This window comes from Pinus tabuliformis, chromosome 8, assembly GCF_031772625.1.
Source record: "Pinus tabuliformis cultivar Carrire ecotype Pingquan chromosome 8, CPIR1, whole genome shotgun sequence".
Lineage (NCBI taxonomy): Eukaryota > Viridiplantae > Streptophyta > Pinopsida > Pinales > Pinaceae > Pinus > Pinus tabuliformis.
This window is the reverse complement of record NC_142294.1, coordinates 676,089,909-676,117,186: the sequence shown is the minus strand read 5'-3', so window position 1 is coordinate 676,117,186 and position 27,278 is coordinate 676,089,909.

Here is a 27,278-nt window from a genome sequence, read left to right as displayed (position 1 = left end):
TTGTGCAAAGGGATGTAAATTTTGATAAGGAGAAAGCAATGTGATGCTCTCTTGAGATGGAGCTACAAATCACACCAGAAGAGGACCTTTTAGCTCCAAAGGAGGAGCCTCAGGAAGTTGTGGAGCAGACAAAAATGGAGACATAAAGAGGAGGTAGAGTGGAGACATCCACTCAAGCAAAACCATCCAGAGAAGGTATAAAGAGAACTAGATAAGTTGATTGATTGGTGTAGGGTACGAGGGAGAATGTGGGAGCTCCTTCAAATTTGCGTAGGTAAAGGAGGTCACCTGACAGGCACACTGGCTACATGGCTCTAGTGAATGAGCTTGTAGAGACTGAGCCATCCTCATTTGGGGAAGTGGTTGAGAAACATGTTTGGGTTGATGCAATGGTGAAATAATATAAATACATCATAAAGAATAGTGTTTGGGAAGTGGCCACAAGACTGCCAATTAAATCAGTTGTCAGTTTGAAATTGATCTTCAAAGTTAAGGATGCAACAAATGAAATCATAAATAAGTATAAGGCCATATTTGTGGTAACATATTATCTCAAGTTGAGGGAATTGACTATGAGGAAACCTTTGCTCTTGTAGCAAGGTATTCATCCATTAGATCAATTCTTTCACTGGATGCACATATGGGGTGGAAGATCCACCAGATGGATGTAAAAACATCATTTCTTAATGGTGTTATTGAGGAGGAATTATACATCGAGCAACCAAAAGGATTTTAGACATTTTATTGGAAGACTCATGTGTATAGACTCAGGTGAGCATTGTACGGTCTCAAATAGGAACCTTGATCTTGGTACACTCAGATTGATAGTAACATCACTGGTTTTGGCTTCACTAAAAGTGAAACAGATGCAAACCTCTATCATATTTTGGTAGAAGGTAAATGGCTTATAATTGTTTTATATGTTGATGATTTAATATTAACAGGTGATGAGTAGTTGATAAGCTCTTGCAAGGAGGACCTTCCAAGGGAATTTGAGATGAAAGACACGGGTCTCATTCACTACTTCCTCGAGCTAGATGTATGGAAATGTGATGGTGAATTGTTTGTGTATCAAAGAAAGTATGCCACCGAGATACTGCAGATATTTCACATGGAGAGTTGTAAGCCCATGGAGACACCTCTAGTGACCAACTGGAGGAAGTAGAATGTAGCTTTAGGTGAAGAGGTTGACGATACCATTTACTAATAGCTAGTGGGTTCATTGATGTATCTTGTGAACACATGACTAGATATGTGTTATGTAGTCAACCAGCTAAACCAAGCTATGGTTAGGCAGATGAAATTGTATTGGAAGGAAGAAAAGCATGTCTTACGGTACCTCAGAGGCACTACCTAGTATGGATTATAGTACAGACAGATAGAGGGAGTGAAGTTGCATGGCTTCACAGATTTAAATTTGGCATGGAGTCCATCCGACTGAAAGAGTACATTAGGTGGAATTTTTAGTGTTGGTTCCGCAACAATTTCCAGGTACAATAGGAAGCATAGGTTTGTGGTGCTCAGCTCAACAGAATTTGAATACATGGATGCAAGTCAAGCAACATGTGAGGAAATATAGATGTGAAAGATATTTGTGGGATTGTTTGGTTAGGAGATGGATCCAACTATGATCTATTGTGATAACCAGAGTTTCATTTAGCTCTCTAAGAATCTGGTATTTCACGATCCATCCAAGCATATAGATATTCAATATCATCATTTACGAGACTGTGCACAGAGGAGGATATTGTTGCTATAATACATTTTGACTGAGGAACAAGATGCTAGAATCTTAACAAAGGCCTTGTCAAGAGGGAAGTTTGAAGTCCATAAGTGTAGGATAGGGGTGGTTAATAATCCATTTCTTTTTAAGAGAGAGTGTTGAGAAAGGTTGAAAATGAAACAAGAAAATCATAATTTAATTTTCTCCTTGAATTAAATTAGGAATAAAATTGTAATTCCACATCACAAGACAACTTGTACGAGTTAACTAAGTTAATTTTACTTAGTTGGCTCAGTTAATTCAAGTTGTCTAACTAGAGTCATTTAGAGTGTATCCTACATCATAGGAGCCCTGGTTGAGTTTATTTTGAGTTTTAATTAATTAATTTAGTTTAACTAAGTTAAATACAGTTAAACTAGTTCCAACTGATGGAGGAACTAGTAGGAGGTTAGACAGTGGGGTGTTGCTTCATGTGTTCAACTAGTTAACTGATGATTCACTCATAAATAACTCATGCATGTTAGATATGAGAGTTACCCAGTTGATATTGGAGTTCAGGGACATTGTACTATCAGTTGTATAATCATCTGAATTGTACAGGTGGTGCTTGCAGTCAAAGGAAGGCCTATGATGGATTGTGTAATTCCAATTGAGGAATTTACCTAATTAATAGGGGTTGATTCCCAAGGAAAAAACATAAGGAAATAGGGAGTTGGGAAAGTGAAAATTTGGTTAAGTATTGGCCTGGGCTTGTCTAGGAGGATATGAGACAGATAGAGATATTGCAGAGGTTGCTTAGGATTGAGCAAGGGATAATAATCTTCTCATATTTTCTGGTTAATGCAGTATATAGATGGTACGGGTTTTTAGGTGTGGCTTTCCTCGGGAAATCATTGTGTAATGTGTTGATTGAATTCTTTCTCTTGTTTTCTTCATGATTTCTTGATCATTTAATTATTTCCACTGATGGGTAGAGTAGATTCAAGTCTTTTATTTTAGAAAATTACATAAGCAATTTGAATCTAAAATGAATTTTTACATGGTATCAAAGAAGAAATCACTCTAGAGGGAGGGAGAATACGATTTTGTCTTTTGTAGGTGAAATCAAATTTGTAGTATCATTCTTCATATTCAGCAGGATGTTGTTCTATGTATTAAGACTCAAATATGCCCTTGAGGGTAGTTCAAACTATATCTCTTGGAAGGATAGGATGGAGGCAGTATTGGAAGACAATGGGATGAAGGAATTCATAGACAATGATATTCCTAAGCCTCCAACAACTGATGCTAAAGATATAGTAGAGGGGAGGAAATGTGTTGCAAAGGCGAGAAAGATCATACTATAAGGAGTTCAAGATCATATTGTATCGAGTCTCTAGATCCTCTATATGCAATGTGGAAGGTCTTGGAAAACCTGTTTCAGAATAACAGTGAAGCTGACATTGAAGGAAAAGCTTTGAAAAATCAAGATGGAGAAGGGAGACACAATACCAAAGTACTTGACCAAGTTCACCTAATGTTGGTATGTGCTTGCAAGTGTTCGTGTTACAAGTTCTGGAGATGATCTAGTCAGCCTAGCACTTCTAGGCCTTCCCAAGAGCTGCCACAACTACCAGGATTCAATAAATTGGAGGGAGAAACTACCAAAGTGGGAGAATTTGTGGTCCAAATTTTTGCAATAAGAGATTCGATGGAACACTAGAGATGGATCCTCATCCAAGCACGATAATGAGGAGAACTGTGCCTTTGATGGAAAGGGAAATAAAGGGAAAGGGAATTCATCCCATTCCAAATTAGATTCCAGTCAGGGTGGCAAGAATAATGACTTGTCGAAGATTAAATTTTTTCATTGTCATAAGTTGGGACACTATGCCACGAAGTTTCTGCACAAGAAGGACGAAAATAAGCCCTCAAGAGGAGTGGGAGGTGAAGCTCTTGCTTCACAGTTCGAGTTAGATTTCACCCTCATTGCTTGCATGGTGATGTCGATGATGGGTGGTGTGTGGTATATCGATTATGAAACCTCATTCCATATGACTGGAAACAAAGAATTATTTAGTGACTTGGAGGAGAAGGACCTCTATATGCACATCAAAATGGGAGATGATGGAAGGTATAACATGATAGACATAGGTATTGTTAGTTTCAGAGGGAGTCTAGTTCTCCTCTCACATTAAAAGATGTCATGTATGTTTTGGGCCTAAAGAATAATCTGGTTTCATTTTCTATGTTGGAGGACTATGGCTATGATGGGTTATTTAGCAAAGGAAAGGCTTTCCTTCGTCACATTTCCTCATGACAAGTGAAGCAGTTCGGGGTTCAGGTGAAGAACCTCTACAAATTGGATGTAGAAGAATGTGATGCTTTGAGAATAAAAGAAGATAAGGCGTAGAGTCGAGACATTGATGAATTGTGGCATAGAAGATTGGGCCACTTGCACCACAGAGCTTTGCAGATCATGCAACATATTTCTACATGAATTCCCAAGGGTACACTGGAGTAGAGAGATACATTCAAAGGGTGTACATTAGGGAAGTACATCAAAGCTACCTTTCATGATAAGGACAGCCGAGCGTAAGCGATCCTTGAAAGAGTTCACTTAGATGTGTGTGGACCATTCTTGACAGCCTCCATGGGAAAGCACAGGTCTTATGCAAAATTTGTAGATGATTTCTCACGTAAGTGATGGATTTTTTCATGTAGAAGAAGGATGATACATTCTCTAAATTTTTTGAATTTAAAGCACTTGTTGAGAAAGACAATTGCAGGAAAGTGAAGGCCCTTAGGAGTGATAATGGTGGAGAATATGTGTCGAATGAATTCAAGAACTTATGTTCATCAGGAGGTATTCGACATGAGTTAATAACACCCCATAACCCACAATAGAATTGTGTGGATGAAAGGAAGAACATAAGTATTGTGGGATCTACATGAGCGATGTTACATGATCAAGGCCTACTGTTACACTTGTGGGCTGAAGCATGAAACACAATTGTATATGTGCAGAACATGTGTCCTCATTGTATTCCTAGGATGGGTACACTAGAGGAATATTTTTCAAGTAAGAAACTAGATGTGGCACACTTCAAGATATTTGGTTCATCAGTTTATTTTCATTCTACCAAGGATGCAAGGAAAAAGCTAGATCTGAGAGTTGAGTTGGGCATATTTATGGGGTAGACTGATACACCTCACAACTAGTACCTTCCATATCACAATATGACAATGGTTCATAGAGATGTGAATTTATATGAAGATAAGGCCATGAGATGTTCCCTTGAGAGCGAGCTTCAGTTTCATGGAAATGAGGAGATTTTAGCTCCAAAGGAAGAACCTTAGGATGATGTGGAGCAGCCACATGCAGAGGAGCAGAGAGTGGAACCACCCAATCATGTAGATACTTCCAGAGATGAAAGGAAGTGCACCAGAGAAGTTAACAGATTGGTTCATGATGCTAGACAGAATTTGGGAGCACCCACATCATAGTGCAAGTATAAGAGGTAACCAGATCAGTACGTTGGCTACATGGCTCTGATGAGCGAGAGTGTATAGATTTAGCTATCCTCATTCAAGGAATTGTTACAGCAATCAGTATGGGTTGATGCCATGGTACAAGAGTCTCTATTAACAAACAAAGTGTTTGGCATGTGGTTCCAATACCAAAAGACAATTCAGTGGTGAGTTATAGATGGCTTTACATGGTAAAGCAAGTAGTAGATGGGAGTGTGGAGAAACAAAAGGCTAGATTTGTGGCCAAAGGATTCTCTTAGGTGGAGGAAATTTATTACGAGGAGACCTTTGCTCCAGTAGCAAGGTACTCTTGAATAAGATATATTCTAGCAATTTTAGCATAGATGAAATGGAAGATACATCAGATGGATGTGAAGACAACATTCCTCAATGGAGTGATTGAGGAAGAGGTGTACATTGAGAAACCAAAAGGATTTGAGACCTTCAATAGAAAGTCGCATGTGTGTAGACTCAATAAAGCATTGTATGGATTGAGACAGGCACCCCATGCTTGGTACACTAGGACTGACAGTTATTTCACTAGGTTGGGCTTCACCAAAAGTGAGTCGTATGCAAACCTTTACCATATTTTGGTTGAAGGTAAATTGTTGATTATAGTATTATTTGTCGATGATTTAATTCTAACAGGTGATGAGAATCTAGTAAAATCTTGCAAAGAGGATATTTCAAGATAATATGAGATGAAGGACCTGGGGCTCATGCATTATTTCATTGGTATGCAAGTATGGAAGTGAAAATTCCATGTAATAAATGTTAAAAATAATAACCACGAATGACTGGAACACTTATTCCAAGATGAATGTTGGGCACGACATCATAGGGGGTGTTCATTTGGTTGTTTATGGCTAAGGAAATTGGCAAAGGCAATGGCTAAGGCTTTGGAAAGGAAAAATAGCATTTTGACACAATTATTTATGAAAATAATGGAAATTAGGAGAAAACGGAGGTGAAAGGTCATAGGTTGCATGTGAGGAGGAAAATGAAAGAAAATAATGGAAAATGAAGAAAATAGAGGCCTCATTCATATAAAGGTTTATGAGGATTAGTTGGTAACCTTTTGTCAGATCAACTTTTTGTCAGTTCAGTTTTGGAGCACTCTCATTATTATCTCTCTCTCACACTCTTGGATACTTAGAGTTTTTTCTTGGAGAACCTTGGCATTGGAGCAAGAAAGGAAAATAATGCAAGAGGAGGCAAAGATCAAGTGGGGAAAGGTAGGATCAACCAACTACATGAGGCTCCATTACATGTATCGACTGGCATGTGTATTTTCCTTGCTAGATTTGGCATGCATGTCATTGCATGTGGTTCTTTTCAATCATGGCATGGTTTTTTTCGAGGTGTAACAATGTTTTTGATCCTAGCCTTGCCATTTGTGGATAGCCATGGTGTGATGGGGTTCTCATGTTTGGTTGAGATGGATTGCCGATGGATTCAAAGATGAGTGAGGTGGATATCTGAAACGATATAACACATGGCCTAGTGACTCCTGAACTGGACTGTGGGTTGTGGTAAGTATGGATTTTTTGTTGCCTGAGATGGCTTAGGAATCATTTTCGATGAATGGTATGATATACGATAAAGCCTAGAGGTGGTTTTCTCTCCGTTGGGCTTAGTAATCTTGGGTTTGGGATATGTTGTAAAGACTGGAGAGTGGGTTTCAGTTTATGACCTAGTGATCCGAGTTTGGATTGTGGTAAAGCTTGAGAGACTAGGAGAGAGGAAAATTTCTCACCGTGTAGGGGGAGAAATCTGGTGGCATCCATGCTTGTTTGGCCTAGTGATCGGGTGGAGATCACGGTAAAGCCTGTTATGACGTGTTCATTGTGTTGGCCTAGTGATCCGGGATGGATTACAATAAAGCATGGTTTCTATTGTTGAGGGTGAGGTGGTTTAGCCTCGATATGCCCAGGTTGAGTTCTTTTGGTTTGAGTCCCACATTCATGCTTGGAATATGGCACAGAGGTGATTGGATGAACAAAGACTTATCTCATCCAATCTATGGTCGGGTGGAACATGGTAGTCCCATCTCCGGTCGGTTCATTGCATTGATTAATGAGAAATTCATTCCATTGATTTTCATGTGTAAATGTACTGGTGTATATATGGATTTTGATGGCTGAAATGTTTATTGTAATTTTGTTCCTATTATGCTGGTTATATGTTCATTTTATGGCAGCATCTATGTTTGGCTCTTAGAATTTTCTTTTACTGGTATTTGAATGGATATTGTATCTATGACCTATTAAGTGACAAGGCAACAAATGACATCAGGAAACAATGGTTCATGACGATTCTCAGATAAGTAAGAGATCCCTACACTTAACTCTGTTGTTTACACCTGTAGGTTACATGTCGATGATATGTTTGATTAAATGCTTGTCATGGTAGGTAGGGTTCTCGTTAAGGCCTTGATCAACTATTTACTTTTGCATCATTTTTTCCTTGTACCTTACTTAATTCTAAGCTTTCATTCCATTCTGGGCAGTTGCCTGAGCTATGGGTATGAGAAAGTGGTTCAAATCGTGGAGTTGCTAGCATAGAACTGGCAAGTTTCATCCATAGTCATTGGCATGTAGGGCTATGAGAGTGAATTTAGGGCTCTGATCGCTCCCTTTCCCATAGCATGAGAGTGACTGAGCCTTAAATTGTCTAGAACAATAGTGGGACCCAAGGACAAGCTTTCTGAGTGGCTGACTTGTCTCCTGAGGGTTCTGTTGATGATGTTGGATGGTTGTGTGTGATGTTTTGTCGATTCCACTTCCTTAAGGTTACCTAGGAGGTTGAATATGGTCATAGTAGCCTCTCGTCTCATGTTTACCCTAGTTGGAATGGTTACTTGGGTGGATGTGGGAGGAGGGTGTTACAATTGTTGATTTTTAGATGTTTATTACAAGCTTGAATGCGACGGAGAAATCCCCTAATTTCAAAGAATTGACAGGGATCTTGATGCAAGACGAAGAGAGGTGGATGACTCTGAAACCCCAGAATTCAGATCTCGCGTTAATGGTGAAGAAAAAGCCTTTCAGAGGGAAACCAGACGTAGGAAAGAAAGGCGGAGTTACACCATAGAGAAAGGAACCTCAAGGTATGTCTTCGACCATAAATGATTGAGGAACCAAGTGTTTTTACTGTGGTAAATCTGGTCACTTTGCTTGAAATTGTTTTAAGATAAATACTAAAAAAGGTCGCCATAGACATAAGAAGCATGCAAGGAACTTTGCTGATGAAGATCAGAATCAAGACCTCAGACTGTTTATGTCTGATTCTGCTTTCTCTGCTGAGAATGATGAAGCAGAAACTTGGTTTGTGGATTCTGGAGCTTCCACTCACATGACAGGTAATAAACATTGGTTTGAAAATTTTAAAGAGACCAGTAGTGGTGCTAATATCTACCTTGGTGATGACAGAGGATACCATATTAAAGGGTATGGAAATATTCTTGTGATATTGCCTAGTGGTAATATCAGGAGTATTCAAAATGTGATATATGTACCAGGAATTAAAAAGAATCTGATCTCTGCCTCTATGATTATAGACCAGAATCTAAAGGTAGGGTTTTTAAAATATTATTGCATTATTAAAGATCTGTTGGATCATTTGAAGCCAATTGCAACAAGAATACGAGTTGGAGGCCTGTACAAGTTGAATGTTACAATCACACCACATCAAGCGTTAAATTCAACATCTACGATAGCAGTGAATTTGCAACATCAAAGACTCGGACACATCAATCTTCCTGACTCATTACTACTACAAAAACAAGGTATGGTCAATGGACTCCCTGTTTTAAAAAATGCACATGTTGACTGTGAAGGATATACACTTGGGAAGATGCATAGGAGTGAATTTCCCTCAAGTTTAAATAGAACAAAGAGAGATATCCTTGAACTTGTGCACATTGACATATGTGGACCAATGAAGACAAGATCATTAAGAGGAGCATATTATTTATTATTATTTGTTGATGATTGCACAAAATATACTTGGATATATTTTCTAAGAAAGAAAAGTCATACATTTGAATATTTTAAAGAGTTTCAAAGTATGATTGAAAAACAGACAGGGAAGATCATCAAAATTCTCCACTCAGATCAAGGGGGAGAATACAAGCTGGGAAACTTCATCAAATATTGTAGGAACCATGGAATAATTCATAAGTTTACAATACCCCACACTCCATAGTAGAACAGGGTTGCAGAGAGGAAGAACAAAACTTTGGTGGAGTGTGCACGCAACATGTTGAAAGGTAAGAACCTATCTAATGGTTTTTGGGCAGAAGCTATTAATATTGCAATCTATTTAAAGAATAGGAGTCCAACAAAGAGCCTTGATCTTAAGACACCATTTGAGGATTTATATGGTTTTAAGCCTACAGTTAGTCATTTAAGAGTATTTGGTTCGAAATATTTTGCTCATATTCCTAAGGAGGATAGGAAGAAATTGGATGTTAAGGCCATAAAATGCATATTTGTAGGGTATTGTTCTGAGTTTAAAGCATACAAACTATTTAATCCATCTACTCACAAGGTGTTTGTGAGTAGAGATGTTATATTTCATGAGCAGGTTGATGAAGGAAACAAAGACAAAGGCTATGAGGAGTGGCACATTCCTTTGTTGATGGAGGAAAACAATGAGGAAATTAAAGATAGCCATGTGCAATAGCAACATCAAAAAGAAGAATCAAGTGATGCAGGTACAGTCAGCAAGCCAAGTCCACTAAGGAATGAGCAAGAGATATTTAAGGCAACTCTGCCACTAAGGAGATCAGGTAGGCAAACTCAATTACCAACAAGATATAGGGATCATGCTCTTATAACTAGTATGTTAAATGTTGTTGAACCCTCAAATTATAATGAAGCAAGTCAGTATGATGAATGGAGGGCAACCATGAAAGAAGAATATGAGTCAATTATTAAAAACAAAACCTGGGATTTAGTTGAAATACCAGAAGGGAAAGAACCTATAGGTTGCAAATGGTTATATAAACCTAAATTAAAGCAGATGGTAGTGTAGACAAATACAAAGCTAGGTTGGTAGCTAAAGGTTACTCACAAAAAGAAGGAATTGATTATGAGGAGACCTTTGCTTCGGTAGCTAAGTTGAACACCATTAGAATGTTGATAGCTTTAGCTACAAAGCATCATTGGAGTCTACACCAAAGAGATCTGAAGTCTTCATTTTTAAATGGAGAATTGAAAGAAGAGGTTTATTTAAAACAACCTGAAGGGTTTATCAAATAGGGGTAGGAGCATTTAGTCTGCAAATTAGAGAAGGAATTATATGGATTAAACAGGTACCCAGGTCATGGTATGAAAAAATTGACTCATTTTTCTTACAGCATAATATAAGAGGAGCAAAAATGACCCAAATATGTATATTGTGTTTGATGAAAAATGGAAAATTGTTTTGATTTATTTATATGTAGATGATCTAATTATCACTGGAAATTTTGATGATTTGATTAAAGAGATCAAAGTGCATATGTTGCAAGTTTTGGAATGAAAGGCCTCAGAGAATTACAGTATTGTTTGGGTCTGGAAGTTTGGAGGGACTCTGGGGAGACTTTTCTCACTCAAGGGAAGTATGTCAAAGGGTTATTGAGAAAGTTCAGAAACGAGGAGTGCAATGTTGCCTCAGTGCCTTTACAGTAGAATCTTAAAATTCGGATGGAGGATGATTCCAAAGAGGTGGATGCCACATTGTATAGACAACTAGTTGGGAGTTTGATTTATTTGACTACTACTAGAACAGACTTAGCATTATCAGTCAGTGTGTGAAGTCAATTCATGTTAAAACCTCTTGAGAACCACTGGGTAACAACAAAAGGTGTCTTGAGATACCTTCAAGGAACCATGGATTTTGTTATTAAGTAGACTGATCTTTCTGATGTTAATTAGATAGGGTTTTCAGATTCAAAGTGGGCGGGAAACCTGAATGATAGAAGATCCATAACAGGTTATGCTTTCAATATTGGATATGGGGTAATTTCTTTAAGCAACAAGAAGCAAAGTATTGTTTCCTTATCTTCTGTAGAAACAAAGTTTCAGACAATGTGCGTAGCCACGTGTGAGGCTATTTGGTTGAGGAGACTTCTCCATGATGCCGGAGAAGAACAAAAAGATGCAATAGTAATTAGATGTGACAACCAAAGCTTAATCAAGCTGGCGAACAACCTCATGTTTCACAAAAACACAAAACATATTGATACTCAGTTTCATTTTGTTAGAGAGAAGGTTCAGTCTAAAGAAATTCTTATTGAATATTGTAATACTTGTGATAATGCAATAGATATTTTTACCAAGCCCCTTGGGAGGATTAAATTTGAAGTGTTTAGGGAGATGTTAGGAGTCCAGGTGAACCCTTTCTCCATTAAGGGGGAGTTTTTTTTTTTTTTGATATCTAGTGAAATTGGCAACGGTGGTGGTATCGTACTCGCGTTACACGGTGTCACACCCCTACACTGGCGGTACTCTTCCAACTGCACTATAGCTGTTAGGCCCCTATAATACTAGTGTAACCCCTTATTGTTATTAGTATAACCCACTTATTATATTGATGTACCCATGTAGTGCCCATATTGTTACTATTATGCCACATAGAAGCCCACCATTGTTACTGTTGTGCCCTACAATATTATTGTTATGTAGGCTTTGATTGTATTGGGACCACTTAGACTCCTATATATAGAAAGGAGGTATTTTCATTTGTATCATCCAAGAATTGTTCATTTATGTAATGTAAAGGAGGTTGCCCCCTCGAAGAGGCTGAATTCTAAGGCGTGGATCTCTCTTTTCTATCTTTTTGTGAGCTGGTTTCATAACATTTGGTATCAGAGCTTTGGATTCTAGGGTTTCGCTGCTCCAAACAGATCATCGTGGCATTTTCGCTATAACTTTTTTTCTGTGACGTTTCAGAAGTCGCAAAAAAAACTCATTTGAGAAGAATTGGCGCTGAACCTTGGGTCCGAATTTCAGATCTTTTAGCGCGATATTTTCGGAGATATGATCTGCAGAAGTTGGTTTTTTTGCAGACTCCTGAATTACACTCAAAACAGGTGACTTGGGGAAAATCGTCATAACTTTCTTTCTGAGCATCGGATTGAAATTTAGTAAGAAGGTACAGAAAGAGAACGGACTATGGTTTCTGTTTATATATTTTCAGAGTTAAAGGTTGAAACAGTGACACGTGGCACTTCATACAAGTTCGCTCTACTGAACCAGTCTATAATCAGGTCACTGCGGGAGATTGTGCATAACTTTTTCTTGGAGAATCCAATTTGGATCAGACTTGTGGCATTGGAAAGAGGACACAGAGGGCTACTATAGGTCGCAAGTTCAAAACTTAAAGATGTGAAAATACAGAGTTACAGTCGTTTCAAGGTAGAGCTCCTAAAATCAAGAAAAAGCAAGATGAGGAAATTTGATGGCAAGGATCTGGTAAATTGGATACTTCAGATGGAGCAATATTTTGATATACATGGTGTACAACTGTTACAAAAGGTATGTATTGCATCTTCATATTTAGAACCAGATCAATTTTTATGGTACAAAGGGCTTTGTTCTCGTAAAAAACTTGTTACGTGGTCAATTTTCACGGAGGAAATGATAGCACATTATGAGGATATAAAGAGCAACACCTTCTTTAGAGCAACAACACAAAAATTGGAAAGAGTAAAAGGGCTTTGTGACATAATGGAAAGCAAAATTATGGAAACCAAGAAGCATACTCCTCACAACTATAAAGATGGAAGTGTTGTTTCTCCCAGCCTTCCACAACCTACAAGGGTTACACCACAACAATTGGAAGAAAAAAGAGAAAAAGGGCTTTGTTACAATTGTGATAGAAAATGCACTAAAGGTCATAGGTGTGATGAGAAGAAATTATTTTACATAGAATATGAAGAGGAGGAAGAAAAGGATCAAGAAACATCAAAAGAAGAGGATATGCGTTAGGACACCACCCCAGAGAAAGAAGAAATGAATCAGACCATATCTTGTAAAGCCTTGGCAAGAATTACCACTCCTCAAACTCTCAAGATAGAAGGACATATCAAGAAGAAAAAGGTGCAAGAAGTGAAAGATCACATCGAGAAAGAAGAAATGAATCCAACCATATCTTGTAATTCAATGGATGAAATTACCACTCCTCAAACTATCAAGATAGAAGGACACATCAAGAAGAAAAATGTTCAAGAAGTGAAAGATCACATCGAGCATCAAGAAATGAATCCGACCATATCTTGTAAAGGACTGGAAGAAATTACCACTCTTCAAAAGATAGAAGGACATATCAAGAAGAAAAAGGTTCAAGTAGAGAAAGATCATATCGAGCATCAACAGCAAGTTCTCCAACTTTTAAAGGATAACGCCACTTCGGTGCAAAATCAAATGAAACAACAGGTAGATCAACATCGTAGTGAAATTTTTTTTGATGTGAGTGATTGGGTATTTTTACTGCTACATCTCAAGCAAGCTATTTATGAGAAGGAAATGTTGGCAATACTACATGCACTTAAAGAATGGCGACCTTACCGAATGGGAAGACGCTTCAAGGATGAGGATGTGGAAGCATTGTTTTGTGCTATTTATATTATCCAACCAAATTGGATAAACGAAGCAACGGATGAATGGAAGAAGAACGAAGAAGTATGGCGACTTATTCAAAAGTTGCAAAAGATCCCAATTCAAGCAATATTGCCAGAAATTGAAGAGGAAAGAAAAATCATATTGGAACCTGGAGCAGTCATAGAAACAAGAACCCGACAGCTACGAAATCGATCAATTTCAGAGTATCTCATCAAGTGGAAGAACTTACCCGCTGAATATTCCACATGGGAGGACAAGAATTTTATATAGAAGCATCAAGAACTACTCAAGCGTTGAGGACAACGCTTTTTGAAGGAGAGGGGCATGTTAGGCCCCTATACTACTAGTGTAACCCCTTATTGTTATTAGTATAACCCACTTATTATATTGATGTACCCATGTAGTGCCCATATTGTTACTATTATGCCACATAGAAGCCCACCATTGTTACTGTTGTGCCCTACAATATTATTGTTATGTAGGCTTTGATTGTATTGGGACCACTTAGACTCCTATATATAGAAAGGAGGTATTTTCATTTGTATCATCCAAGAATTGTTCATTTATGTAATGTAAAGGAGGTTGCCCCCTCGAAGAGGCTGAATTCTAAGGCGTGGATCTCTCTTTTCTATCTTTTTGTGAGCTGGTTTCATAACAATAGCGAGGTGTGACACTACCAACCGTTTTCTTTTCACCAATACTAACGATTGTAGACTACGCCTAACATTCCTACTTAGTTTATTTTTTCATTACCAAGTATTATCTTTGTCCTTTATACAGTGAAAACCCATAACATTCACATAAACAACATTATACAATAGAAATGCACAACAGTATAAAGTGAGGGGCAACTTCCTGCAATATGAGTCTGCCCGAATCAATATATATATATATATATATATAATCTTCTTTTATAAGTACAAGTTAAATCTTGGGAAACACCAAATTTACACTTAGCCAAATTTCCAACTTCAGTAAACTTGGTTGCCCAGCTCGTTGGCGCCTCTGCACGGTTGGTGCACGACTCACCAACCCTTCGTTCACCTCATCACGCGATCGTGTTGTTTGCCCAACTTGGACGCACCACATCGTAACCAAGTCGCCACACATAGGTGCCTCTGCACGAGTCACACCTTCGTTCACAACCTCAACACTTCACCGTTTCCACCGTTTCGTTATGCATGGCGCACCCTAACCAAGTCTCCCATCCGCATGATTCTTCGTTTTGGCGTGCACGGCGCGCCCTCGCCCGGTCGCCTGTCCGCATGTCCACCCAAACTCATTCACCCGAACAACCTCACCTGGATTGCCACACGACTTCACCCGACTCACCCAAACGACTTCACCTAGGTCGCCTAATGACCTCACACGCATCGCCCGAACGACTTCACCTGGGTCGCCCGACGACCTCACCCCGCTCGCCCAAACGACCTCACTCGGTTCGCCTAAACGACCTCGCCCGAGTTTTTCCTGAACAACCTCGCCCGAGTTCCGCCCGACGACCTCGCCCAAGTTTTCTGCACGAGTTTCCTGCACGAGTTTTTTCGCATGAGTTTTCTGCACAAGTTTTTCACCCGAGTTTTCTCCACGAGTTTTTCGCCCGAGTTTTCTGCACGATTTTTTCACCCAAGTTTCTCACCCGACTTTTCTGCACGAGTTTTTCACCCGAGTTCCGCCCGTCGTGCGGGCTCATCCATGCACTGTAGAACTCCTTTGATCGAACTCGTGATGATTTGCCTCCACAAACTGTCCACTAATATATATGGGTGGGTGGTGGGTTATGTCACCTGGTCGACCCACGCCCAATGCCCAAGCCGGCTCATTCAACACGTTGCCTTCGCCCGAGTGGAGGGTCGGCCTGCCCAACTAGTGGGACCACCCTCTCAACTTGCCCAACATCGTATAAACTCACCCTTGGCTCGTTCAATTCGCATTTCGCATGAGCTCCTCGCCCGTCCTTCGCACGGCGAAGGTGGCCCGGACCGCAGGTCCATACATCCTCCCCCACTTGAAGTCATTGTCGTCCTTGATAATGTAGGAATTTACAGGGTAAGTTCCTCAGAAAGAACACCAAAAGGACACCACTCACAACTAGATCTCAAATCAATACACCAGTATTTTTTACGTGGTTAAAACCCTCAAAGAGGGAAACAGTCCACGGCCTGAGCCAACGTGGCCACTTCAGGCAATTTATTAATCAAAGAATGAAAATTTACATAAGCTTTCTCTCATAGACCGATTACCTGAACAATGACCCTCCATGCGCTTTAAATAGAACTCATGGACCAATCGCGTGTCAAGCCACGGATCAAGTGTCGGTAATACCGAGGAGAGAGTGAACCGTTGGATCACTACATATCGTGACCGTCGGATTGTAAGTTACAAAATGTACAACGGTAAAGAAACACACTTTACCTAACTCTATACTAGACCAAGTCGAACTTAACTATTTCCTATGTGTCGGAATACCTAACATCCCCCCTTAAGAACAACTTGGGATAGGATTGAAGGATTTACAAATATGACACAATAGGAGAGGGAAGGAGGCACTAGAGCCTATCCCCCCTTAGTGACAACTTCCTGAACTCCAAGCATATATCGAAGTTTAGTGAACTTCGCCTCTGTGAGAGCCTTTGTGAAGATGTCTGCAACCTGATCATCTGTTGAACAATATTGCACTTTAAGAACATGGTCATGAATGAGCTTTCTGATGAAGTGCATGTGTAGTTCAATGTGTTTGCTACGCTGATGCTGGACTGGATCTTTGCATAGCTGAATGGCACTTTGATTATCACACCAAAGTGTGGTTGGATGCTGCTCCTCAAAGCCAAACTCTGATAGGATCTGACGAAGCCACAAGGCTTCCTTACTAGCTTCCACGGCACCACGATACTCTGCTTCTGTTGACGAAAGAGAAATGGCAGCCTGTTTCTTACAAGCCCATGTAATAGGTCCTGAACCAAGAGTGAAGACATAACCGGCAGTAGACTTCCGATCATCAGGGTCACCAGCCCAATCAGAATCAGCGAAACCAACTAATAGAGGAGTTGCTTTGGCACTATAATGAATCCCAAACTGTACTGTACCTCGAACATAACGAAGTATTCTTTTAGCTGCTTTCCAATGACTTTCACGGGGGTTTTGCATAAAACGAGCAACAAGGCCAACAACAAAGGAAAGGTCAGGACGAGTATGGGTTAAATACAAGAGTTTTCCTACAAGTTGATGGTATAAGGTAGCATCAACTTCAGGAGAAGTACAAGAGACTGAAAGTTTGACTCCAGACTGAAAGGGAGAAGGGGCTGGCTTACAGTCTTCCATGTGAAAATGACGAAGAATATCACAAGCATACTTGGACTGGGAAAGGGAAATACCCTCCTTGGATTGTAATACTTGAAGACCGAGAAAATAGTGTAAGTGTCCTAAGTCTGTCATTTCAAATTTCTTTTTAAGGCTGGACTTCACATGGTTTATAAGGTTGGGATCACTACCAGTAAGAATAAGATCATCAACATAAAGAACAAGGATGATAGAGAGTTTCCCACTTTCTTGGTGTAGACAGTATTGTGAGAATAACACCTAGAAAAGCCAGATTCTAAAAGAAAGCTATCTATTTTGGCATACCAAGCATGAGGAGCTTTCTTGAGACCATAAAGGGATTTATTAAGTCGACATACAAGGCTGGAGTCTGTTTGGATGAAGCCAATGGGTTGTTCCATATAGATTTCTTCATGCAAGTCCCCATGCAAGAAGGCAGATTTAACATCCATCTGATGGACTTCCCATTTTAAAGAGGCAGCAAGGGAAAGAACAAGGCAGATAGAGTTCATTTTGGAAACAGGGGAGAAGGTTTTAGTGTAGTCAATGCCTTCAACCTGTGAAAAGCCCTTAGTAACAAGACGAGCTTTATGTTTATCGACTTTCCCATCTAGTCCATACCTGGTTCTGTAAACCCATTTACATCTAACAAGTTTGCGTCCCTTTGGTAGAGGAACAAGATCCCATGTATCATTTGCCAACAATGAATGATATTCTTCATTCATAGCTGCTTCCCAATGTGGATGGCCTGAAGCTTCTGCAAAAGTGTCAGGATCATGATTTACTGGAGCTTGAGCCAGTAAAGAAGAGGCTCTTTCAAACTGAGAACGTGTACGTCGCTGATCTGTAGGATCACCGGCAAGATCACCTGCTGCATCCCGAGTAGCACGGATCCATCTTGGAATTTGAGGATCCTGAGAAGGTGGGGGAGGATTCTCATCCTCACTTTCATCATCTGAAGAAGAAATGTTTTCAAAAGTAGAAGGGATAGGAAGAGGTGGCACATCCGCCGGACTAGGCTCGCAGGCCGATTTATTTTCATCAAATTTTACATCTCTTCTAATGATAACATTTTTGGACTTAAATGGAATAAGTCTATAACCTTTTACATCTTCAAAATATCCAACAAAAGTACATTTCTCACTCTTAGGTTCTAAAGCTTTATGCTTTTCATCTGGAATATGGGCCCATGCTTCACTTCCAAAAACACGAAAGTGACTTACATATGGTTTAATGGAACTCCAAGCTTCTTCTGGAGTGATATTCTTTAGAACCTTAGTAGGAGTGCGATTGATTATATAATTTGCACAATTAATTGCTTCGGCCCAAAAACTAAGACTGAGTCCTTTAGATTGCAGTATACAATTAGCCATTTCCTTTAAGGTGCGATTTTTCCTTTCAGCTACACCATTTTGTTGTGGAGTGTATGGAACAATATGTTGCATTTGAATTCCATTTTCGGTGCAAAAGTTGATGAATGTGTTTTTAACATATTCTCCACCATTATCAGTTCTTAGCTTAAGAATTTGATGTCCAGATTGTTTTTCAACAAAGGCTTTGAAGGCCAAAAATGTGTTAAATACTTCGCTCTTGAGTTTTAAGAAGTATACCCAAGTGCGTCTAGAGAAATCATTAATGAAAGTTAAGAAATACTTGCAGCCAGAGAATGAAGCAACAGGAAGTGGACCACATAAATCACTGTGCACAAGCTGTAAAGGGGCTGAGGTGTGCCAAGAGGCACGTTTTTCAAAACTATCCCGATGATGTTTTCCGAGTACACATCCGGAACAAAAACCATCTCTGCAAGATACCATAGGAAGACCTGTCACCATATTTTCTTTACATAGATGCTGAAGGGAGCGATAGTTTAAGTGACCAAATCGCTCATGCCAAAGTTTGCTCACTTCATCATTATGAGCAACAAATACTGAGGGAAGATTTGATGACCCAAAGTTGTGAAACTTATACAACCTTGTGGAATCATTAGCAATACCAGTAGCTAGAATCTGTTTAGGATCTCTTAGATCCTTGATTACAACATCATGAGGTGAAAATTCAAAAATTTTACCTTCACCTGAATGAGTTATCTGATATACAGATAGAAGGTTGCAGGATAAGGTTGGAACACATAATACATCATTAAACTGACCATTGTCTAGATGAACAGTTCCAGTCCCTACAACATTAAGAGATCTATCATCACCAACATATATATTTTTGGTGTTACAATCATTTAAAGAAGAAAACATGGCTTTGTTTTTGGCCATGTGATAAGAGGCTCCAGAATCAATGAGCCACTCATGAGAATGAGAAGAAGAAGATACATTTAATGCATAACCAGACTGAGATGATTGAAAACGACATGCAGAAAGTGCCATTCCTGAAGATGAAGTTGAAGTTGAAGTTGAAGAATGCTCCACATGGATGTTATGTTTCTTCATTGCGGCTTCCAAGGCTTCCATCTTCTTAAAGCATTTAGATTCTAAGTGGCCATCTCGATTACAAAAGTTACAATGTCTATCAGTCTTCTTCCATTTGTTTTTATTGGTCCTATCATTTTGCTGAAATGATCTTTCATTTTGAGGCTGAGTTTGCTTAGGACCCTTGTTTGGTTTAGGACCATTCTTTTTAGGATATGACTTCTTAGGATTCTTTGAATTTGGTTGTTGTTGGGTAGCTAACGCTTTCTTGGAAGAGTTTCCAAGATTAAGAAGACCAAGGTGTAAGAGTTTTTCTTGTTCTCTTATTAAAGAATCACAAAAAGAGTCAAAGGAAGGGGCCTTGTAGTCTTTTCCTTGACAAATGAAAGCTTCCCTTGTAGAATGGAAGGTGGAAACAAATACAGAGTAGGCTGGTCCCAACTTAGTAAGGATGGAATTAATAAGGTTACTATCTTCTTTCTTAACCTTAACACCTTCCAAGAGATATCTAAGGGTCTTGAATTTAGACAAGAAATCTTCAATGCAAGAAAAATTATTAGGATCCAATGTAAGCAACCCATTTTCAAGTTGATGGGCTCTAATTTCATTTTTAATCCCAAAAACTTTAGTGATTTGTTCCAATGCTTCATGGGGAGTATCAAGTTCTGCAATATGGAATCTAAGATCAAGAGAAATAGACATCCCTATCAAACCACATGCTTGATCTTGTCTATTTTCCCATTTTGCAGCCTTGTCTTCATCTTTTGGTTTCTTCTCTTGGCCTGTGGCTATTCTGTAGAGACCTTTACTTCTAAGTAAATCTTCCATGTAGGCTATCCATTGGAAGTAGTTAGTGCTGTCAAGAATGACTTGGCATGGACTTTCCATTTTTTTAAACAAACTGAAGCTGAAGATGTTGAAAGTAAGTGTTCCAATGGATAGATCTCGAAAAATTAGGTTGTTTTAAAAAAAACGGCTCTGAAAAAGGCTTCCGGATGAAGAAGTTATGGCTTTTTGAAAAAAAATTTGTTGAAGTTGCCGGCAAAGTGCGCGAATGTGCGGGAATGAAAAAAAACGCCCCCACAAATTGGAGATTTGAACCCAAGACCTCTACTCTCTTAAAATAGCTTTGAAACAAATGAGCTATACAAAAAAAATTGAGAGAGAGAGAGAGAGAGAGAGAGGGGGGGGAGGGCCTTGGGTTGCGTGCTTGTCTTGAGAAAGCTCTTTTTTCCTACAAAACAAAAACACAAAACCCAACACGAATATGCAAAGAAAAACGAACCTTACGGCTCAAAGTTAGCTTTAGCCAGAAACTAAATATTTTTCTCAATGTTTCTGATTTTCCAAGATCACACTAAGGTGCAGGGAAAAGAGCATACGCATGAGAAAAAAAAAACTTCCTTTCTGTTTCTGATTTGCCCAGATCGCACAGAGTCGCAGGGCAAAGAGCATACGTAGAAATGAAAGGTATAGATCTGGTAATAAAAAAAAGCCAAATAAACAAAACCGAAATAACCAAAGAGAAAATAACAATAAACTGCAGATAAACATTGTATACCTCCAGATCTTAAAAATGACGCAGATAGGGCTACCGGAAACCTTTTCGCATGAAACGAAAGGGGTTCCTCACTGGAACAGATGCTCCGAACTCAACAGAGTAGTCCTCTCGGCCCGAAAGCAGTCAGAAATAGTAGATCTAGGAAACGATAGCCGCATGCAGTTCTACCGGCTTCAGATTTGGATCACCAACGGACGTGGCCCTCAAATAGCTCCGATACCATGTAGGAATTTACAGGGTAAGTTCCTAAGAAAGAACACCAAAAGGACACCGCTCACAACCAGATCTCAAATCAATACACCAGTGTTTTTGACGTTGTTAAAACCCTCAAAGAGGGAAACAGTCCACGGCCTGAGCCAACGTGGCCACTTTAGGCAATTTATTAATCAAAGAATGAAAATTTACATAAGCTTTCTCTCATAGACGGATTACTGAACAATGAACCTCCATGTGCTTTAAATATAACTCATGGACCAATCGGGTGTCAAGCCACGGATCAAGTGTCGGTAATACCGAGGAGAGAGTGAACCGTCGGATCACTACATATCGTGACCGTCGGATTGTAAGTTACAAAATGTACAACGGTAAAGAAACACACTTTACCTAACTCTATACCTAACTCTATACTAGACCAAGTTGAACTTAACTATTTCCTATGTGTCGGAATATCCTAACAGATAATATCTCATCCCAACAACCATCTGTCACCAAGATATCCATACCAAGGCATACACCCCATCAGTATGTCATACATCGGAAATCATCCCAATCCATGATCATCAACAACCCTGTCACAATCTCCACATGCTGCTCCCCATTGTGGAAGGTTGGTCCCTCCATCTCAAGTTACATGGTTCTTGCAACATATTGTTTCGACCTCATCATGTGTCCTCATCGTGTGAACTGTTGCCATAATACTCCAACAAATTGTAACACATCTATGCACATTATCGACCTCCATGTTTGAACTAGTTGGGTAGCTAATCCAACTGTCACGCCCAAACCATGAGAATGCACATCGTCATGCCATCATCAGTCGTTTCTCAGAACACCTCGTCACATCATCAATACGATCAAGAATCCATCTCCATATAAGTGTAAGCCATGCTCAGGTCCATGAAGTAGTCTCCATCTCATCTGCAACATGTTGTCCATGATGTTTTCTATCCAACATCATCATCCATCTACAAAACATCCATCTCCTCAAAGTGAAGAGATCATCTCATCAAACTCCGACTCTCAATGTGCCACATCTAGGTCCATGAAGCAACCCTCATCATATATGTATGTGTCATCCCTCAAGTTTGCCATAGAAACAAGTATACCCCTGTCTCATCTCCCATGTGCTGCCCATGATCATAGATCAATCAGCTCCCATGTGTCAAAAGTGGTTGAGTCTCGGCTCAACCCATGCCCAAGTGTTGCCACCAAGGCATCATCATCATTGTAACTCCATCACTCCAAAAGTCACAACAATCTCATGTCATCATGAGCTCCATGAGTCATCTCTAACTAGCACTCTAGCAAGCATACAAGTCTTGGCCCAAAGGTCTCTACAAGATGCCTCAGCTTTCCATGTAGTAGGAATGCTCCATAGTCTACTCACAACTCCATCCAAGACCATGGTCTTGTTGTACAAGAGTGCACAACCTCTCCATTGGCTCATAAATAAAACATCTCCATGTCACACCAGCAAATCCACCTGCACAACATCCCTGCCTTGGCACTCCTCATTGGATGCCCATAAGTGACACCTCTACAAGTGCTCCTGCACAATGTCCCTGCATAAGATTGTCATGCTCCATATCTCCGACCTGATATCCATGACTAAGTTGCCCATGGTGTCCAACTAAGTAGACCCATCACAACAATTAGTCATCCCCATCCAAGTCTGCAATCTTCGGTCTAGTGAACTCGATTACCCAACCATATCATCATCACACGAGTCTCTTCATCATAACTCCCCCACTAAAGGTTCTACCAAGACTTCCTCTTGGTCTCGGCCATGAGAAGTCCACCCAAGCAACTCAAGTATGTGCCCTCCTCCAATATGTCCACGAGTCATGCCGGGCACTTAGTCATACGGCTAAAGCATGACCCATTTCTCCGCAATGATCATCATGTTCCTCCCTTGTCACGTGCCCTTGTACCTTCTACCATAAGGTCACAAACAACCCCAACAAGTCCTACAACAGTCAACAATCCTTGCTTCTCCATACAAGGTCTCATCATAAACATCCATGGTAAGATTCTCCCTTGCATCGGCAAACTAACTTTGCTCTTCCCTGCATACGGTTCATCTAGCAAATGCTCAAGTGAAACACAAGTATTAATAATACTTACATCATCATCATGAGGCTCCTCCATGTGAGTATCCCCATCCATCCATGTTTGCAAACTGCACGATCTTGGTCCAACTTGATCAATCTCAAGTTCATCCTCCATCGTGGTCACATTTGCAACATCTTCAATCATCACGGCTTCCTCTTGCTTGTCAACACAATTTGCAACTTCATCCTGCTCCATTGTCCAACCAAGTTGAAGAAGTTCGTCTTCAACATTCTTTTCCAAGACTTCAAGCTTATCTCGAATCCAAGGGTTCTCATCTTCCAACCGCTTCAACCTGTATAAGGTAAGCAAGAGCTTCCCTTCGCATTCTTCCAAACCTGCCATGCCTTGTTGTTCAGCTTGGCCCAAGCACTAAGCTTCACCTCTGCTAAACCTGTTTCACCCTTCACCTGAATCACCCTGATATTCCACCTGTCACCTACAAAACTTGAGCTCCCTGCCAAGTCTTTGATCTCCGTAGAATCAGCTCCTTGATTCAGTTCACCAAGTTTCCTGCAAAACTTGGACCAACTCTGATACCACTTGTCCCGAAGTGTAGCTGTGTATTAGCTTCAACGCTTCAACACCAGCACCAACTCCCCAGCACTAGCTCTGATACCACCTGTCACGCCCCTACACTGGCGATACTCTTCCAACCGTACTATAGTGAGGTGTGGCACTACCAACCGTTTTCTTTTCACCAATACTTACGACTGTAGACTACGCCTAACATTCCATACTTAGTTTATTTTTTCATTACCAAGTATTATCTTTGTCCTTTATATAGTGAAAGCCCATAATGTTCACATAAACAACATTATACAATAGAAATGCACAACAGTATAAAGGGAGGGGCAACTCCCTGCAATATGAGTATGCCCGAATCAATATATATATATATATATATATATATAATCTTCTTTTATAAGTACAAGTTAAATCTTGGGAAACCCCAAATTTACACTTAGCCAAATTTCCAACTTCGGCAAACTTGGTTGCCCAGCTTGTCGGCACCTCCGCACGACTCAACAACCCTTCGTTCACCTCGTCGCACGATCGTGTTGTTTGCCCAACTTGGGCGCGCCTGGTCGTAACCAAGTCACCACACACAGGCGCCTCCATACAAGTCACACCTTCGTTCACAACCTCAACACTTCACTGTTTCCATCGTTTCATTGTGCACGGCGCGCCCTACCCAAGTCGCTTGTCTGCACGATTCTTTGTTTCAGTGTGCCCTCGCTCGGCCGCCCATCCGCACGTCCACCCAAACTAGTTCCCCCGAACAACCTCACTCGGGTCGCCACACGACTTCAACCGGTTCGCTTGAACGACTTCACTCGGGTCGCCCAATGACCTCACTCGGGTCGCCCGAACGACTTCACCCAGGTCGCCCGACGACCTCACCCGGCTCGCCCGAACGACCTCACCCGGTTCGCCTGAATGACCTCGCCCGAGTTTCCTGGCCGACGACCTCGCCCGAGTTCTACCTAAACGACCTCGCTCGAGTTTCCTGCCCGATGACCTTGCCCGAGTTATGCCTAAACAACCTCGCCCGAGTTCTGCCCGAAGACCTCGCCCGAGTTTTCTGCACGAGTTTCCTACATGACTTTTTCGCATGAGTTTTCTGCAAGAGTTTTTCACCCGAGTTTTCTACACGAGTTTTTCGCCCGAGTTTTCTGCACGAGTTTTTTGCCTGAGTTTCTCACCCGACTTTTCTGCACGATTTTTTCACCCGAGTTCCGCCCATCATGCGGGCTCATCCACGCACTGCAGAACTCCTTTGATCGAACTCGTGATGATCGAATGATGATTTGCCTCCACAAACCGTCCACTAATATATACAGGCGGGTGGCAGGTTATGTCACCCAGCCGACCCACGCCCAACGCCCAAGCTGACTCGTTCAACATGTTGCCTCTACTCGAGTGGAGGGTCGGCCCACCCAACTCGTGGGACTACCCTCTCAACTCGCCCAACATTGTATAAACTCACACTTGGATTGTTCAATTCGCATTTCGCATGAGCTCCTTGCTCATCCTTCGCATGGTGAAGGTTACCCGGACTGCAGGTCCATACACACGGGGTCGAATCCCACCGGCTGCCACTATAACTGCTAGGAGGACCCACCTAGCCTGCAAGAACGACCGTCAGGTTAAGACGAGACTTGAACCCATGACATGCACAGTAGCATGAACAACTTAGCAGACTGTCCGCTGGCCATGAGACCAAACCGCTGCGGGCAAAAGGTGAACGGGCTTGGCCCAGGCAAGTCACTATCGCGACTAGTCAACACCCTCGCTCAGGTTTGAGCACAAGACCTCATCGTCTTTACGAGTTTGACTTTACCAACTAGTCGCCTCCACCGACCTTTCATTAAGGGGGAGTTTTGAAATTAATGGAGAATATGTATTATTGGAGAGAGTTTGTTTCACAGTTGTGCGTGTGTCCTAGATTAGGATTAGTTCCTATTTTCTAGGTGTTAGTTCTAATTCTCCCTATTATGATGTAAAATTATATATTCTGATTTTAATAATGAATTTGTAGAGCGTTCTCTGCTTTGGGCAGTCTCTAGGTGCAACTTGCTCACCTGAGAGTTGCAAGTTTCAGATTATAAGTTTTGTCTTCCTTAATTTTTGACAACTAAAGGTTGTTCCACCTCAATATTCGGCCTTAAATTTCCAACCAACTAAAAAATCTTAGAGTGTCATGAGGCACTGCTTACTTTCATGTTTATGTACTACCTTGTTTTCAAATATCTTGGAGTAACCACTTTAGAGTGTTTCTTACTAGGTTGCTTGACATCATAGTACTGTTCAACTTGTACCTCCATATTTTTGCCAATCTCTATGACATCTATTACTATCATCTATGCCTAACCTTATTCAACATTATGGGGGAGGATGTGCAATGCTTCCTCAAGTGATTTTTTATGCCTCATCGTTTTGTTCAAGATCAATTTTTTCTTCAAAGTGAACTTTGTATCAAGCATTGGTTCTTATTTTTACTAGGAAATGTAGGGGTTATCTATGCATATACTCTCACAAAATGCATTAACATCCATAAAGATTCTGTTAAAATTGGCAACTAGGGCCAAACTTCATGTGGGTCACCTTATTCATGGCTGATAATATTTTTCTTAGATTCCTCTCATTGAGAGGTATAGGATTGATCTAAAGATCATCCGATTTCAATAAGTATTTATGGAAATATGAATTTATTTTGATTATGGAATAATTATCAAGCCGACCAGCAACTCATGTAGGCTTAGAAGCCCAACAGACACATCTATTCATCATCAACATTTGCATTAAATACAGGAGACCTTTTCCTCATTTGAACACACATCTCATCACATCTCTCTCTTTCTCCTGCGCAGAAAAGAGGCTCTTCTCCTACTGCGCAGAAAGGGACTCCTCTCTCACACGTGTGGAAGGAAGGGCACAGAATTTAGGGCTGCAACTGCAAATCGAAAGTTTGACCAGCGTTGACCATTAGACTCTCTCTCAGAACTGCGCTGTAGGTGGAACTGACTCTCCTCAGAAGGCCGCATTTTTTGGTGAAGGAATCAAGCCGATCCAATGGTTAGTTTGCAAGATATTATCTGCCCTAGTTTAGGGCTGATCTAGGGTTTGTTGCTGCTGATGTAAATCAAATTTATGTACTATTTCTCTCTACTGAATTATTGAAGATAAAAGAAGATTTGATCAAAGGGTTTCCCCATATTGGGGTTTGTCCCTGGCTAGCTGCCACATATTGTGTCTCTTGTCTTGGCTTGTTTTCTGTTGATTGTTTAATGTTCTATTTGCTCTTT